The sequence below is a fragment of the Sorex fumeus genome, unplaced genomic scaffold (genome assembly GCF_029834395.1).
Source record: "Sorex fumeus unplaced genomic scaffold, SorFum_2.1 ptg000034l, whole genome shotgun sequence".
Classification (NCBI taxonomy): Eukaryota; Metazoa; Chordata; class Mammalia; order Eulipotyphla; family Soricidae; genus Sorex; species Sorex fumeus.
Genome location: NW_026606091.1, coordinates 7,454,858 through 7,470,944, shown reverse-complemented (window position 1 = coordinate 7,470,944; position 16,087 = coordinate 7,454,858). Strand labels below are relative to the sequence as shown.

Below are 16,087 nucleotides of genomic sequence, written 5' to 3'. Positions count from 1 at the left end.
AATTTATTCCAACATAAAAGAAAATACTGCAGTGTCAGGTTCTATCTCCACTGTTACCTAATGGTTCTGTTCATCTGGACATGACTCTCTGTGACTCAGTCTGCTTATCAGTAAAATAGGTGTAACAGTGTCTACCACTCAGATCTTTCTATGAGACTGAACTAAATTATAAGCATTCTATACAACTTACTCATTATTTTTCATCCCCAGAAGCAAGACAAATACTATTTCTCACTTGGGAATGTGAAAAATGGAGCTGGACATATTAAATCAAATGTCACAAATGTGTGGAAAGTACATTAAATGGTTAAAGGGAAACCTCATCTGAGAAGATCCTCACAGATCACAGAAGAGACTTCTAAGTCCATTTTGAATTAAAGGGTAATGGATTAGTAGAAGCAAAGTATCCCCAAGATAAAGACAGAGTGGCACACAATCTGGCCACAAACTCTGACTGCGCTGTCCCACATTGCCTGCTCTGGGAACAGTGCTCACTGCCACTCTGAGGAAGCATGAAAGAGCTGTTTTCTTCTCACCTTAAACTCTGCAGTTAAGTGTTAAAGAGAGAGCTCAGCAGGCTGGAACTTTGCATGCAGGTGGGATGCAAAGAGATCCACATTCGATCCCTAGTAGCTAACTATCACTCAAGCTCCAAGCTGGAAATAGTCCCTGAATACCACTGGCTGTAGCCTAAATGCAACTCAGCATTCTCAAGAACATTTCATGCCCCAAATTCTACTTCTAAAAGCCAGATATAAGTCTTTGGTAAAAAAGATAATGATTTAAATCATATAATCCAATCGTATTTGTTTAGAAAAGATTTGCTAGCTGCAAATATTCTAAGCTTCTGTCTCCAGTAAAATACAAATGTTGCTATAAATTTTTATGACTATTCTCTTTGAACTACAATGTACAAATGTCTGTGGAACAATCATATGCTCCATTTTAAGTGCCAATAGCAGTTCTCTGGTTTTACTACACATAAGAGCATTTCTTAGATCTTCAACTCTCTTTCTCAACTTATAAATCAATATTAGCTCTAGAAGTTTCAAAATATTCAACAGAGGCTGAAAACACCAATTTTCTTCTAGAAATGACTTCATAGTGAATTTGCTTCAGAGCTTGAGGCACTTTTCATAGAAGCCATTAAAGAGTGCCAGGCCCCCAAAGAAGCCAAACCATCCATAAAGGCACACTTGTGCCCAACAACATTCATAGTGTTCCAGTTGATTTTGCCAGACATGTCCTCTCTGGAGGAAGTTGCAAGTGATCTGCCCAACTCAGTACTTAGGCTATATTTCTTGGTATTGATTCTTTCATTATGTTCTATTTTGTTTAAGGTAGAAAGCAGGAGGCATTATTTTTCTTCTCATGGTTTCCTAAGCTTTGCATTTTCTGTCCTTAAAAGGGAATCAGTAGAAGTTGCTAACTGTATTATGTATTTAAGACAACTTGGAATGTTGTCTATCTTTGCAGGGTATCTCCACCTCCCTTCATTTTGTGTGTGTGTGTGTATGTGTATGTGTGTAGGATGGCATTATCAAACCTTTTGCCAAGAGCTAAGTAGTGACAGATAGCCCATAGACTATTAGGGCTGGAAAATGGAAAATGAGACCAAATATTATGTACCAAATTTCCAAGAACATTTTTCAGAAGCAGTGTTCCATGAGATATATGGAACAGCACTGTTTTTCCTATTCATAAAGCTAGGCTCTAGATGGGGGCAGAGGCAGGACTTCATTTAAAAGAAATGACAGGGTAACTCATTAGGAATTTTCTTATTTATAATGGTTTTCCACTTTTTGGATAAACAAGAAAAGCAAGAACAATCCCAATGTAATTCAATTAAGGGCTCTAAGGTAGGTGAAGAATGTAGTCTTTATTTGCTTTATTGAAGTAATACTGGTTTACAATAGGTAAATGTTTATATGCTATAGGGTTATAATGTTACCATATCGGTCCTACCACAAAGTACCAATGGGTTCCTCCATGACAGTTACAGGAAAGCCTAATGGAGATAACCCACCACAAGGTTTAGTTCTAAAATCTGACTGGAAATCATGTTGGCTCCCAATGCTAACTACAACTTTTAAAACTCTTTATTCCTATTTTCAGTTTAATCTGAGGACATAGGGATAGAAATAGGAAAAAATGAAAAAACAAAACTCAATGATATTTGAAAAAAAACAACCGAAAATGAGGGGGGAAAAATGTAGAATCATATATTTCTCGTCCAGAAGCCCACGATCAGGAAAAAAAAAAAAAAGGACCGTTTAAGTTTTCTAAACAATCCTAGAGAATTGGAGATGTGATTCTGGGCTTAATCCCCAATGCAAAAAATAATAATAATTTTTAAAATTATGTTACAAGAATAATACCTCACTTCTGGAATAAGGGTTCTGTGTATTTTAGCGACACAGACAGTTCTCTTTTACAATATTAGCTGCAATATAACTGCCTAGAGACTACCTTCTTCAGTAAGCAATAATCATGACAACTTCCCTACACCAATAAATCCTGATGGATAAAATGGATTAGACAGTCCACATTACAGATACACCCTGATTTACTTTCCCATCCCCTATCATTTGTTAGGATGTTTCCTCTATTTTTTTTAACAGTAACTACTAAAGTGAACAACTGCTTACACAAGATTTACATGCTTATATACTTATTTTTTTGAGGACAGTTTTCTAAAATTGAAATTATTATTTTTTAAGCACAAGATCTACAGAAATGTTACAATGATTTGCACATTCACTATCAAATAAGAACCTACGTATTACACCCTCGGTTACTCAAAACATTAAGGTAAGGTAAGGTAAAGGCCCTCCCGTTGATCGTCGATTTGCTCGAGCGGGCCCAGTAACGTCTCCATTGGAGACTTTGTTGTTACTGTGTCTGGCATATCGAATACTCTCGGTAGCTTGCCGGGCTCTCGGAGAGGGGCGGAGGAATCGAACTCGGCAGTAGGCAGCGCGTCAGTCTCAAAACATTACTGTCCTTTTAAACTGATTAATATAAATAGTATTTAAAAATGGTTTGGATCCTCTGACTTTCTCATCTGCATCCTGGCCACTTTTAGTTCCTCTATATATTGCCTTTCCATGCTATTTTCTAATAATTCCTTGTATGCTTATTATTAAACATTTATACATATTTCTCAGTTTAGCAATTAGGAATGAAATGCAACCCAGAATTGAGAATTACTGGCAGTAAATGACTTCAAAACTATCTGCTCTGGACTAAATGCTATGCCCCTAAAGTTTTATGTAACTTATATTTGTTTCCTCACCTGTAAAATGAGAATAACAATACCTTCCTAGTGTTGTTACAGATAGTAAGTTAAAACTGTTTAACTATGTTAAGCATTTTTTAGTATAAATATTTATTCAAAAAGTTTTAAACATAGAGCTTACAAAGTCAATGTTTTAATTTCTAGATCAGAGGTTCCAAACTTATGACCTACTGCTCTCATTTTTAGAAATAAAAGTTACTTGGTGGCCCTTAGAAATTCACCTTCTTTAAGCAAACAACAGAAAGTATTCCTCCCCCACCCCTCCTGGATGGCTTCAGTAACCCTGGGGTTTAGAGTTCCTATACTGTCCACCTTGAGAAACACCATTCTAGTTTTTTAAATTTGGAGATCAGTAACAGAAATCAGGGGCTGTAAAAATTCTTTAAAATTTGTTTTATCACAAATTATTTTATGATTTATTATCATAAATTTCATACATTAATCTGTCTGCAATTACACAAAAGTTTCTCAGGCAAAAAAGGAGCTGTGAGTTTAAGAAAGAGAGTTTAAGATGTCCTATTCTAAGTCAACTCTTTTAAAAATAGAGGATGTATGTCTAAGCGAAAGTCTACCAGATTGAAAACTTAACCATATACAAAAAATGTAGTTCAAAATGAATTAAAAATAATTCAAAGTGAATTTTTAAAAAATAAGAGTCAGAGAGAGTTCTCAATTGGCTAAGCAAATGCTCTGCATGCAAATATCCAGGTCCAATTCCCGATCCACTTGGTTTTCTGAGTACTGATAGAAACAATATCAGAGTCCAGACATGGGAATTGGCCCTGAGCACTACCAGATGTGGTTCATAAAAATATATTTATATGAATATAAAAACTGAAGCCATAAACATTCTAGACGAGATTCTTGACATGAATCTCAGTGATGATTTTGTTTTTTGTCAGATACCAATAGCAAAAGCAAGAAAAGCAGAAATAAAGAAATTAGAATATACCCAAAAAGCTTCTACACAGCAAAGAAAATCACCAACAAAGTGAGAAGGCAGCTGCCAAATGGAAGAGAATATGTGCAAATCCTTGCATGTATCTATATAAATTAACACCAAATATATAAATTTAAATACAGCAAAATGACAATCCCATGTAAAAATGGACAAAAGAATGGAACAGCTATTTTTTGAAGGAAGATTAATTAGATGGCCACCTGACTTTAAAAAATGCTTAGGATAACTAATTAGGGAAATGAAAATCAAAACCTCAATACCCCACGTAACTGTTAGAATGCCTATTAATTGATGTAAATAGTGGTCAGATTATACTCCAACCTCAAGGGAATTTACAAAAGCTTTAAGCTAGGAGCTTTTAGACAAAGAAGCAACATTAGGTTTGTTCTTTAGAAAGAAAACTATAGCTACATGAGAGAATGATTCAGTGGGAAAGAAAACCAAGATATAAACTAACAGAATCTAAATTCATGCCCATTACCACATTACCCAGCTAAAAAAACTAAAAGATTTGGGGCGGTTTTTCTCTACCTTTTTGAAACCATGGCCCCCTTCTAACCTTGTCTCGTTTTGTGGCCCCTCATCCTACTGGTTGTATGATCAGTCTCATGCCATAGGCTCCACTTATGCAATTTTCAACTATCGCCTCTTGAAGTATCATGGGGCCCACAAAAGGCCTTACCTGACCTCTGGTTGAGAAATGCTAATTTAGAAGATAGATGATTAGACCTACAAACAAGTGACTAGTAACTATTCTGAGTACTGACAGGTACAAAGAATGAACTTGGGAAAACAAAGTAATTTGAAGTCTCAGCTTCTAATTACAGGTTGGTCCATTCTACAGCCTAATGATGAATATCTTTACCAGTTCCTTTTTTCCTGTTGTTGTTCCTGTTCTTGTGTCACACCATCTTTGCTCAGGGATTATTCCTGGGAGTGTTTGGGAGATCATACATGGTGTTGGTGATCAAATTGGAGTCAGTTTGCTGCCTGCAAAGCAACTGTTTTAAGCCCTGTATTATATACAGTCCAGTCCTTCACCTATTTCTCATATTTTTCAAAAAGACTCAAGAGTTTCTCTTGGTGCCCACCTCTCCTTCTAATATTAGGCACAGAACAGATAAATGTCCCTCTCTAAAAAGTGATCTTCCCATTTTATGATAACTAAAACTCCTGTTATGAACAGAAAACATTTTATGATCAAAAATATAATAGGACATGTCCACAAGAAACTCTTATTAATAGTAGTGTAAGCCATTTTTAAATTTAATTCCTTTAAATAATAAAACCACTTAGAAAGGTACGCTGTTGGTATAATCATATTGTGTAGGTGATGTAGTTTAGAATATAGTTGTTACAGATTTATTTACTAAATAACCTTAAACTATATTATATTTGATTCTTTCATTCCAATTAGATAATTTAAAAAAATGTCTCAGGGGATTCTCAAAATATTTACCAATTTGCGGGGGTATGGTGCCACCAGCAGGTCAATCTGTACCTGTGAGGCGAGTGCATCAGCAACCTGATGGCATCTTCAGACTTCCAGATATCCCAGAATACCTGCTTTGCCTTTGGTCAGACCCCAAAAACTTGGGGCAAAGTTTACCAAAAAAGTAATGGCCAAAAGTTAGGAATGTAGGAGGCACACACACAAACCACCTCTGGCTCAGCTATATAATTGTAGGCAATGCCTCTCTGGTTACTGATCAAACTGCTGAACAGTCATGATCCCAGAGACTCAGAGAAAAATCTCAGAACCCAGCGGCTTTTGGCAGAACTGTATCTGGACCCCACAGTAGGTCACTGTCGCCGGGCCACCCCAAGGGGGAAAGGGTGCTGTCTTCCACCTGCTCCCCCTTAGCAGTTTGGTGGCTGCCATCCTCCAGAGGCCACAGACAGTCAGGTTTGGGCTCACAGTGATGAGACACAAGGGGCCTCACAGGATGGTTGTGGAGCCTGCCCTTTCCTCCCTGTCCCAACAAAACCCTAAGTCGCTGCCCACAAATGGCCTCTCTGGGTCCTGATCAAGCTGCTTAATGGCCATGATCCCAGAGACTCAGAAACAAATCTCAGAACCCAGCAGGTTTTGGCAGAAATACCTCCAGATTTAATTGTTAAAATTTCAAAATTCCAAAATTACGCAGCCACTACTGTGGCTACATGACATCATATGTTATTCATAACCAGCAATAGAAAACAAATTGTCTATTGTTGCCTTTCGCCAGATCTGAGTGTTGGGGTAAAATCCCAAATAATAAGGGTGGGTCTGGTGTCGACATATTGAATGTAATCAAAGTAGAAAGAGAGTAATGTGGAAATCATCTGCCCCAAAGGGAGGGGAGGGTGTGGGAGGGGGGCGTACTGGGGTTTTTGGTGGTGGAAAATGGGCACTGGTGAAGGGACGGGTGTTTCATTGTATGACCGAAACTTAAACCCGAAAGCTTTGTAACTGCTCTCATGGTGGTTCAATAAATAAAATTATGAAAAATGAAAAAAAAGTAAGGTGGAGTTCATGCCCAATTCAATCAGCCTAATCAATGGCTGAATAAATAGCAACACTCCTACAAAAATATACATTTACCAATTTGCCTAATATTTGTTGGTTTCCTATCTTAAGAAGAGAATAATCAATTGTGGAGCCAAAATGATGTACAAAAGACCTGGCATGTGGTCAACCCAGGCTCGAGCCCTGGCACACCAGATGGCCCACAAAGCCCTACCAGAAGTAATTTGCTTCCCAAGCCTATCCAGAAGTGCATATGCTGCAAGAGCCCATGAGCTGCTTGCACCCACGTGGCCAAGCACATGTGATGCCTGAGCACACGTGTCGCCCGCATCTCCCCTCCTGAGATGTGTACTTTCATGCTTTCATGATTAATGCTGAGTATGTATAGGCGCTCTCTCTGCCCTTGGAGAAGCTTAGGTTTTCTCTTGAGCATGTTACTCTACACTCTCTCCCACTTTCTCTTTCTCCTTCCCATCAAAACGTCCAAATAAAATCTGTTTGAATTCCAAAAAAAAAAAAGTGATTCCTGAGTGATGCCCTAGGCTGTTGCAATAGCACAGGAGGCAGGGCATGTGCCTTGCACATGAGCTGGCCTGGCTGACCCGGGTTCAATTCCTTCGCCCCTCTTGGAGAGCCCGGCAAGATACCGCACACTTGGCAAAGCCTGGCAAGTTCCGCAAGACATATTCTATATGCCAAACACAGTAACAACAAGTCTCACAATGGAGATGAACAATGGGATGACAGTGCTATAGGCAGTGCCCTAGGAGTAAGCCCTGGGGACTGCAGGGTGTGGCTCCAAAATGAAAACAAAACAGTAGAATCAACTTCATGCTCTCAGATTTACTCAAGCAATAGTATCTAGCTTTTGGTGATGGATGAATAGCACAGGGGTTAAGGTGTTTGCCTTCTATTCTATAAATCCTGATTTGAATTCCCTTCACCAACTACAGTACCCCAAGCACTGCCAGAGACCACTACTGAGCACAGAATCAGGAATAGCCCCTTTGCACTACCAGCTGTTCCTCCCCCCATTTAAAAAAAAAAAAGTATCTACCACTTCTTTTGCATTATACGTTATAACTCTCTATGCTTCGTTTACTACAATAGTGGTTTTCCTATCTATGAAAACTAAAAACAACAATCAAATTAAAGTCAATGGTTTTAAAATGATACAGATGAGCAAAAGGCAGGAAGATAAAACTGAGAGACAAATTTATAAATTCGATTACTCCATAATAAGCAAATGAAAAAGAAAAATGGCTGAATAATTGACTGTCTAAATATCTGTGAATCATTTGTGGCAACAAAGTTAACACAGTGACATCAGATACCAAGGCTTTAGATGTCAAAGTGCAGGCTAATAAAAGGTCAGCATAAAAATTCATTGCATCATAAAAGTAGAGCAATATTGTGGCTGGAAATTTAGGCACATGCCTTGCAAGTTGCCAACCTTATTTCAATCCCCAGATTCCTCAATCATGGTCAGGTACAACCTTGGAAGCCCTAGAGCACCAAGATGACCCTGGTATGCTCTGGCACCACAGGCCTAAGCAGCGCTGCAGAGCCCAAACACCAGGCCACTAATGAATGCCAATGACCAAGAATTTCTGAGAAGGGCCCCAAAGCACCCTGAAGACCAATTGGAATCCCAAGTGGCAGTCATCAAACCTAGCCAAATGAGAGGGCATGGGGAGGAAGGGCACGATGTGCACGCGACTTCCAGTGCTGCCTCCTCCTTCTTCTGGCTCCAGTGCTGCTTCTGTGTGCTTTAGTGCTGACCTGGTACCTCTTATATGAAGGGGTCCCTGAGGAGTATCTGGCATTCTCCATGGCTGACGAAAAACCCAAGGAAGATGTCAAGACCAAAAACAACTATCATATTAATTTGAAGGTGGCAGGTCAGGATGTTTTTGTGGTGTAGTTTAAGATTAAGAGGTAGACACCACTTAGTAAACTAAATGAAAGCCTATTGTGAACGACAGGGTTTTTCCTTGAGGTTGATCAGATTTCAATCTGATGGGCAACCAATCAATGAAACAGACACAACTGCGTAGTTGGAAATGAAGGCCGAAGATACAACTGATGTGACCCAGCAGCAGATGAGATGTGTCTACTAACTGAGCCTGCTACTTTCCTCCAGAACTCAGATCCTCCAGACCAAGATGACATTTGCCATTCAAAAATCGCAGTTTGGTTCCATAACATCCTGACTACACAGTATAGTTTTCTCTACTCTTCATTCTCCCCTTACCTCATACCTTTATTGCATATAAAGTAACTGGTCTATGTACAAAGCACTGCTTTATTTAAAAAAATAAATGGCCAATGGTATGTTTTGATTGACATCACAGACAGGATGGGGAAAAAATATTGGTTCTGTGAAAATATAATCTTTCTCCATTAGTGGTTTGCTCATTCAGCTCTTATCTTTATATTCCAGCAAGTTATTTTGCTCTCAATGTTTAACAAAAAAAGAACAACATAAAAATTCTGGTATATCTTGTTTGATTGGAGAATTTTAATGTTTTTCATTTATCACTGCAAAGCCAAGGACAATTTTATAACTTTTTTGTACATCACTGTTACAAAAAAATAGGGCAATCTGTCTCTAAGTAGGGATAAATACTCTAAAAGAAAAGAATCCTAGAGGGTATGGTGCCTCACAGTCAGCAGCCTGATGGCACCTTCAGACTTCCAGATACCCCAAAATTGCAGCTGTGTCTTTGGCCAGGCCCCAAAAACTTGGGGCAAAGTTTACCAAGAAAGTAAACAGCCAAAACTTAGATATGTGGGAGAAACAACCACAACCACCTCCGGCTCAGCTATATACATGGAGGCATTTATATAGTTACTCTCTGGTTACTGTTCAAAGTGCTTAGCGGCCATGATCACAGAGACTCAGAAACAAATCTCGCAACCCAGCGGCTTTTGGCAGAAATGCATACACTCCCTGCAGTAGGTTACTGGTGCTGGGCCACCCCAGGTGAGAATAGGTTTCATACCTTGGCCTGTTCCCCCTGGCGGCCCAGTGACCACCATCCTCCAGAGGCCACTGAACAGTCAGGTTTGGGCGCACAGTGAAGAGACACGTGGGGCCTCTTGGGATGGGGGTGGAGCCGGCTCTTTCCTCCCTGTCCCAACGAGATCTGAAGTTGCCGCCCACAAACTGCCTCTCTGGCTCCTGATCAAGCTGCTTAATGGCCATGATCCCAGAGACTCAGAAACAAATCTCGAAACCCAACAGTTTTTGGCAGAAATGCGTCCGGATCGTGCAGTAGGTTACTGTCACGGAGACACTTGAGGGGGGAAAGGATGCTGTCCCTCCACCTGCTCCCCCTTGGCGGCTCAGTGGCCACCATCCACAGTCAGATTTGGGCTCGCAGTAACAAGACACATGGGGGTCTCACAAGAAGGGTATGGTGCCAGTCCTTTCCCTCCCACCCCAACAAGACCCTGAGTCGCCGCCAATGAACAGCCTCTCTGGTTCCTAATCAAGCCTAATGGCCATGATCCCAGAGACTCAGAAACAAGTCGCAGAACCCAGTGGCTTTTGGCAGAAATGCATCCAGTCTCTGCAGTAGGTTACTGGTGCTAGGCCACCCCAGGCGGGAATAGGTTTTGTGCTTTGGCCTGTTCCCCAGTGGCCACCATCCTCCAGTGGCCACTTGGCAGTCAGGTTTGGGCCCACAGTGATGAGACACACAGGGCCTCATGAGATGAGGGTAGAGCTGGCCCTTTCCTCCCCATTCCAACAAGACCCCGAGTCGCTGCCCACAAACGGCCTGACTCCTGATCAAGCTGCTTAACAGCCATGATCCCAGAGGCTCAGAAACAAATCTTGAAACCCAGCAGCTTTTGGCAGAAATGCATCTGGACTATGCTGTAGGTTACTGTTGCCGGGCAACCCCATCGGGGAAAGGTTGCTGTCCCTCCACCTTCTCCCCCTAGGTGGCTCAGTAGCCACCTTCCACCAGAAGCCATCAAACAGTCAGATTTGGGCCCGCAGTGACGAGACACGCAGGGTCTCACGAGATGGGTGTGAGCCGGCCCTTTCCCCCCCAACCCCAATAAGACCCGAGTCACCGCCCACAAACAGCCTTGCTGGCTCCTGATCAAGCTGCTTAATGGCCATGATCCCAGAGACTCAGAAACAAATCTCGGAACCCAGTGGCTTTTGCCAGAAATGCTTCCGGTCCCTGCTGTAGGTTACTACCGCTGGGCCATTGGTGGGGGAGTGGGGGGGGCGAGAAGGATGCAGTCCCTCCGCCTGCTCCCCCTTGGCATCTGTGTGGCTGCCATCATCCAGAGGTTATTGGACAGTCAGGTTTGGGCCCTCAGTGATGATGAGATATGCAGGGCCTCACGGGATGGGGGTGGAACCAGCCCTTTCCTCCCTGTCCCAACAAGACCCTGAGATGCTGCCACAATGGCCTTTCTGGCTCCTGATCAAGCTTCTTAATGGCCATGGTCCAAGAGACTCAGGAACAAACCTCGGAACCCAGCAGGTTTTGGCAGAAATCCCTCCAGATTTAATTGTTAAAATTTCAAAATCGCGCAGTCACTACTGTGGCTACCTGACATCATATGTTATTCATAACCAGCAATAGAAAACAAATTGTATACTGTTGCTTTTCAGCAGATCTGAGTGTTGGGGTAAAATGCCAAATAATAATGGTGTTCTGGTGTCAAAATATTGAATGTAAGCAAAGTAGAGAGAGAGTGATGTGGAAATCATCTGTCCCACAGGGAGGGGATCGTTGTGAGATTATACTGGGGTTTTGTGGGGGAGAGAATGGGCACTGGTAAAGGGGCATGTGTTTCATTGTATGACCGAGACTTAAACCCAAACATTTTGTAACTGCTCTCATGGTGATTCAATAAGTAAAATTATAAAAAATGAAAAAAAAAAAGGTAAGGTGGAGTTCATGCCCAATTCAATCAGCTAAACAGTGGCTGAATAAATTGCAGTACTCCTACATAAAAAAAAATGAATCCTGGATAGTTTTCTCTTCAAGTCACGCATCTTATTGTTTAAATAAAATTGTTTTTAAAAAACCTAGACAAATAAGAAGTGAGATAAGACAAAGTTTAAGGCACTTGCCTTGCACACAACCTTCGGTTCTATCTCTGATATTGCATATGATCCCCTGAGCAGAGCTAAGAGTGACCCCTGAGAAAGGAGATAGGGGTAAGCCCTGAGAACCCATAGGTATGCTTTACTCCAGCCGCCAAATATAACATTCTTTCAATCTGGACAAATGAATTGAAATATAGATCTTATAAGCTTTATGTTTATGTTTATTCTGTTTACCTCTCAGGTCAAGTAGTTTATGGTAGGCATGAATCAAAAGGCTCTACTTTTTGAGCAAATGTAAGCATGAATAAAAATGTGCATATCTGGACTGAGTTTAAGGTCAAAGTGATGACTCAGGAAAGGAGAAAAATCTGAAGCCTTTGGATGATTTAGAATCAAAAGGCTAATGATCCACAATAAGCCATGAATGCGGGGAACAGAAACAACTGAATGTCTATTAAACCTAACAACAAAGCGGAACAGGTGAAAGAACAGAAATATGACAGAAAAAAAAAACTCGAGTAGAACTGAAAAATAAGAAGCAGAAATGAGTTTCTCAGTAACAGAATATTAACTTAAGGTAAAATCCTGATGATGAATTTTGGTGAGGAACATATCCATAAAACATTTCCTTCCACCAATGTACAAACATATACAATGAAAGAATACCACAAGCAAAAGATTGTATGTCTGTCCTGCCCAAAAATATCTACTCAAGCACTTTAAGAAATAATACAAACGTCACTAGTATTAACACATGATAAAGAATTACAGCATTAATGCAAAATAAATAATCACATCATAATCACTTCCGCAAAGAAATATACCTAGAAAGTATATAGTTAAAACTGTCTGAACTCTGTAATCTTTCAGGACACTTTAATTTTGGGTTTCTTCATCCACAGAACAATATCTTATGATTCTGCACCCTGTCAAACTGTTCAAATGACACCAGGTCTTACAGACCATTTCAGCATGCGAGATCTCATCCTAAACAAAATACATCTGTCACTCTCTGCTAGCTGCACCCAGGAAATTATTCAAGACTACTGTATCCACAAATGATTCCAAGAGCACAGAGCATTGCAAACAAAAAACAAGCATAGGCACACCTCAGAACAACTTAGTCATCAAGTTACCATGTTTGATATGGCCATACTAGATAACTGCATTAAACTGTGTTCATGTTGATATCAGGCCTCCATATGCTCTTAAAAAGAAAAATATAATAGTCTACTTTCAACTCCAAAAATTTCTGATGGCTTATTGGAGACTAAAAATTCAAAAGTCTCTTTATAGGTACTTAGTCTCTCCATATCACAGGCAATGAAGCTGTCACTGCACTACCAATCTATCAAACCAAGATGTGCCTAAAAAAATATTTACCACCTCACTATTTATGACTAATCATGGAGGCATTTCTTCATTCTGAAGATGACCATGTCCTCTCTCTTTTTCCCCCAAATTTTATTTTATTAAATAAAGCACTGTGAGATACAAAGTTATTCACAGTTGGGTATTTGATAGAAAATGTTCCATCACCAATTCCAGCACCAATGTCGATTCCCCTCCACCAGAGTTCCTACATTCCCTCTCCTACAACCTTGCTCCATCCATAGCCTGCCATCTTGACAGACATCTTTTACTTTTGGCTATTAAAGTCTGAATCTCAGGATTTCAGTGTTACTGATTCTGTGTTTTGAGTATTTAGTTCTAAGATTCCTTATGTAACACCACCAATGTACCTGAATCCCCTTGACCTCTGCCCCTGTTGCTTCTCATATACATCTTCACCCCTTCACCGTCACTCTATTTCTTTCCTTCTCCTCTGTACTCTGGAGTCAAGGGTAACCTAGGCATCTTTATATTAAACCACTGAATTTCCTCATCCAGTTGCTTTAAATACAACAAATAAGTGATATTATCCTGTGTTTGTCCTTCCCTTGGCTTCTTTCATTTAACACTTTCTTTCAGTTGCATCCATGTTACAATTTACACAATTTCATCATTCCTTACAGTTGTGCAGTATTCTATTATATATATACATATATATACATTATACACACACACACACACACACACACACACACCTACCTGACGATAGCACAGCGGTAGGGCGTTCACCTTACAAGCGGCCAACATGGCGGACCCGAGTTGGATTCCTCCCCCCCTCTTGGAGAGCCCGGCAAGCTACCGCGAGTATCTCGCCCACAAGGCAGAGCCTGGCAAGCTCCCGTGACATATTCGATATGCCAAACACAGTAACAACAAAGTCTCCAATGGAGACGTTACTGGGCCTGCTCGAGCAAATCGATGAACAACGGGAGGGCCTTTACCTTTACCTTATACACACACCATATATTATGATACACTAATTGGTTGTTGGACATCTAGGTTGATTCCCTTTTAATGAATGATTTTCTGTCCTGTGGGTAGATACACAAAAGTGGAATTGCTGGGTCATATGGTAGCTCAAGTTTACTGAGAACCCTCCATTCTATTTTCCAGAGGGGTTGAATTAAACAACCCACCAATAGTGAATAAGAATTCCTTTTTCACCACATCCCCTCCAACACAGGTTTTTCCTAGTACTTTTGCTATGCACCATTTTCACTGCAGATAGCATCTCATTGTCACCTTGATTTGGATTTCCCTAATAATAAATGATGGTGAGCATTTTTTCCTGTGCCTGTTGGCCATTTCTTTGTCTTCCTTAGAGAAATTCCTGTTCATTTCCTCTCCCCATTTTTGATGTGATTTTGGATTTTCTGTTGCTGATCTTTGTGACTACTTTATCAACTCTAAATATGAAGTGTTGACCACGAATATCTTCTCCCATTCAGTTAGCAGTCTTTTGGTTTTAGCCTGTATTTCTCTTACATGCAGAAACTCTTTAATTGATGTGTCCCCATTTATTTTTGGTTCCTTTGGTAACCTTTTGGTAACCTTCATTACCAATGCCAATGGCACTGTATCACTGAAAACACCTTTGACGTCCAGATCTTGAAGCAGTCTGTCTAAAATTTCCTCAATGTTTTGTATAGATTGTGGTCTGATCAGAAGGTATTTGATCCACTTTATTACTTTTTGTAAAGTGTGAGACGCAGGGAGATAATTTCTCCACTTTTCATTTCTGATTCTATTTATTTGAGTACTTTCTCTTTTTCCCTGTGAGTCTAGCCAAAGGTTTGTCTATCTTATTTATTCCTCCAATAACCCAGCTTCTGGTTTCATTGATTTTTTTTCTGTTGCTTTCATGGTTTTATATCATTGATTTCTGCTCTGGCTTTTATTATTTTCTTCCTTCTGCTGGCCTTTAGATTCATTTGTTGTTGGTTTTCCAAATGTTTAAAATGTGCATTTAGGTTGTTGATTTTCTCCTTTTCTCTTTCCTAACATAGACCTGAACTGCTATGAGTTTCCCTGTAAGTATGGCTTTTGCTGTGTCCCACAGGTTTTGATAACTTGTTTCTTTATTATAATTATTCCCAGGAAATTTTTTATCTCTTCCTTGAGTTCCTTCCTTATCTAGGTGTTATTTAATAGCAGGTTGTTCAGTCTCCAGGTATTAGAGTTTTTCCAGATCTTTTTCTGATTAATTTCTATCTCTGTGGCATTGTATTCTGATAGGATACTTGGTATGACCTTAATGTCTGTGAGTTTATGTAGGTTTGTCTTGTGCCATAATATATGATGTATCCTGGAGAATGTTCCATGTGTACTAAAGAAGAATGTGTATTTGGCTCCTAAATGATTTAAGGTTCCATGTACATCAACTATTCTGAGAGCTTCTAGTTCTTCATTTAGTATTGCTACACCTTTATTGACATTCTGTCCAGTTTATTTGTCCAGTGATGACAGCAGAGTTTTGAAGTCCCCCATTACTACTCTCTTTTCATCCATATGTTTCTTTAGGTTTTTATAAGGCCTTTTTTGAGCAAAAGCATTGTAAACTTTGCTTATCCTACATTCCTAAAATTGGTGCATATATGTTCATTAAAGTTAGTACTTCTTAATCTACTGTTCCCTTAATCAATACATAGTGCCCATTCCTATCTCCAATTACTTTCTTTAGAGTGAATGATGTTTGAAGTGACATGATGAGAAGGTGACATAATGGTAACAAGGATACTATGCATGAAGTCATTAAAGAATTCTGTGTATCACATTCCTTTCAGCATGAGAGCTATGAAAATTTCCCTTTCTTTCCCCAACACACCTTTGGCAACCTAAATATAGTGT

General features: G+C 39.9%; 1 protein-coding gene and 1 pseudogene across 1 annotated transcript in view; one reads left to right on the top strand and one right to left on the bottom strand.

Moving 5' to 3' along the window:
• The window catches only part of SH3GL2 (SH3 domain containing GRB2 like 2, endophilin A1), a 205,090-nt gene that overhangs the window by 182,652 nt on the left and 6,351 nt on the right, over window positions 1–16,087 (bottom strand). The gene's annotated exons all lie outside the window — the stretch shown is intronic.
• Window positions 8,600–8,888, top strand: LOC130026407 (small ubiquitin-related modifier 2-like; annotated as a pseudogene).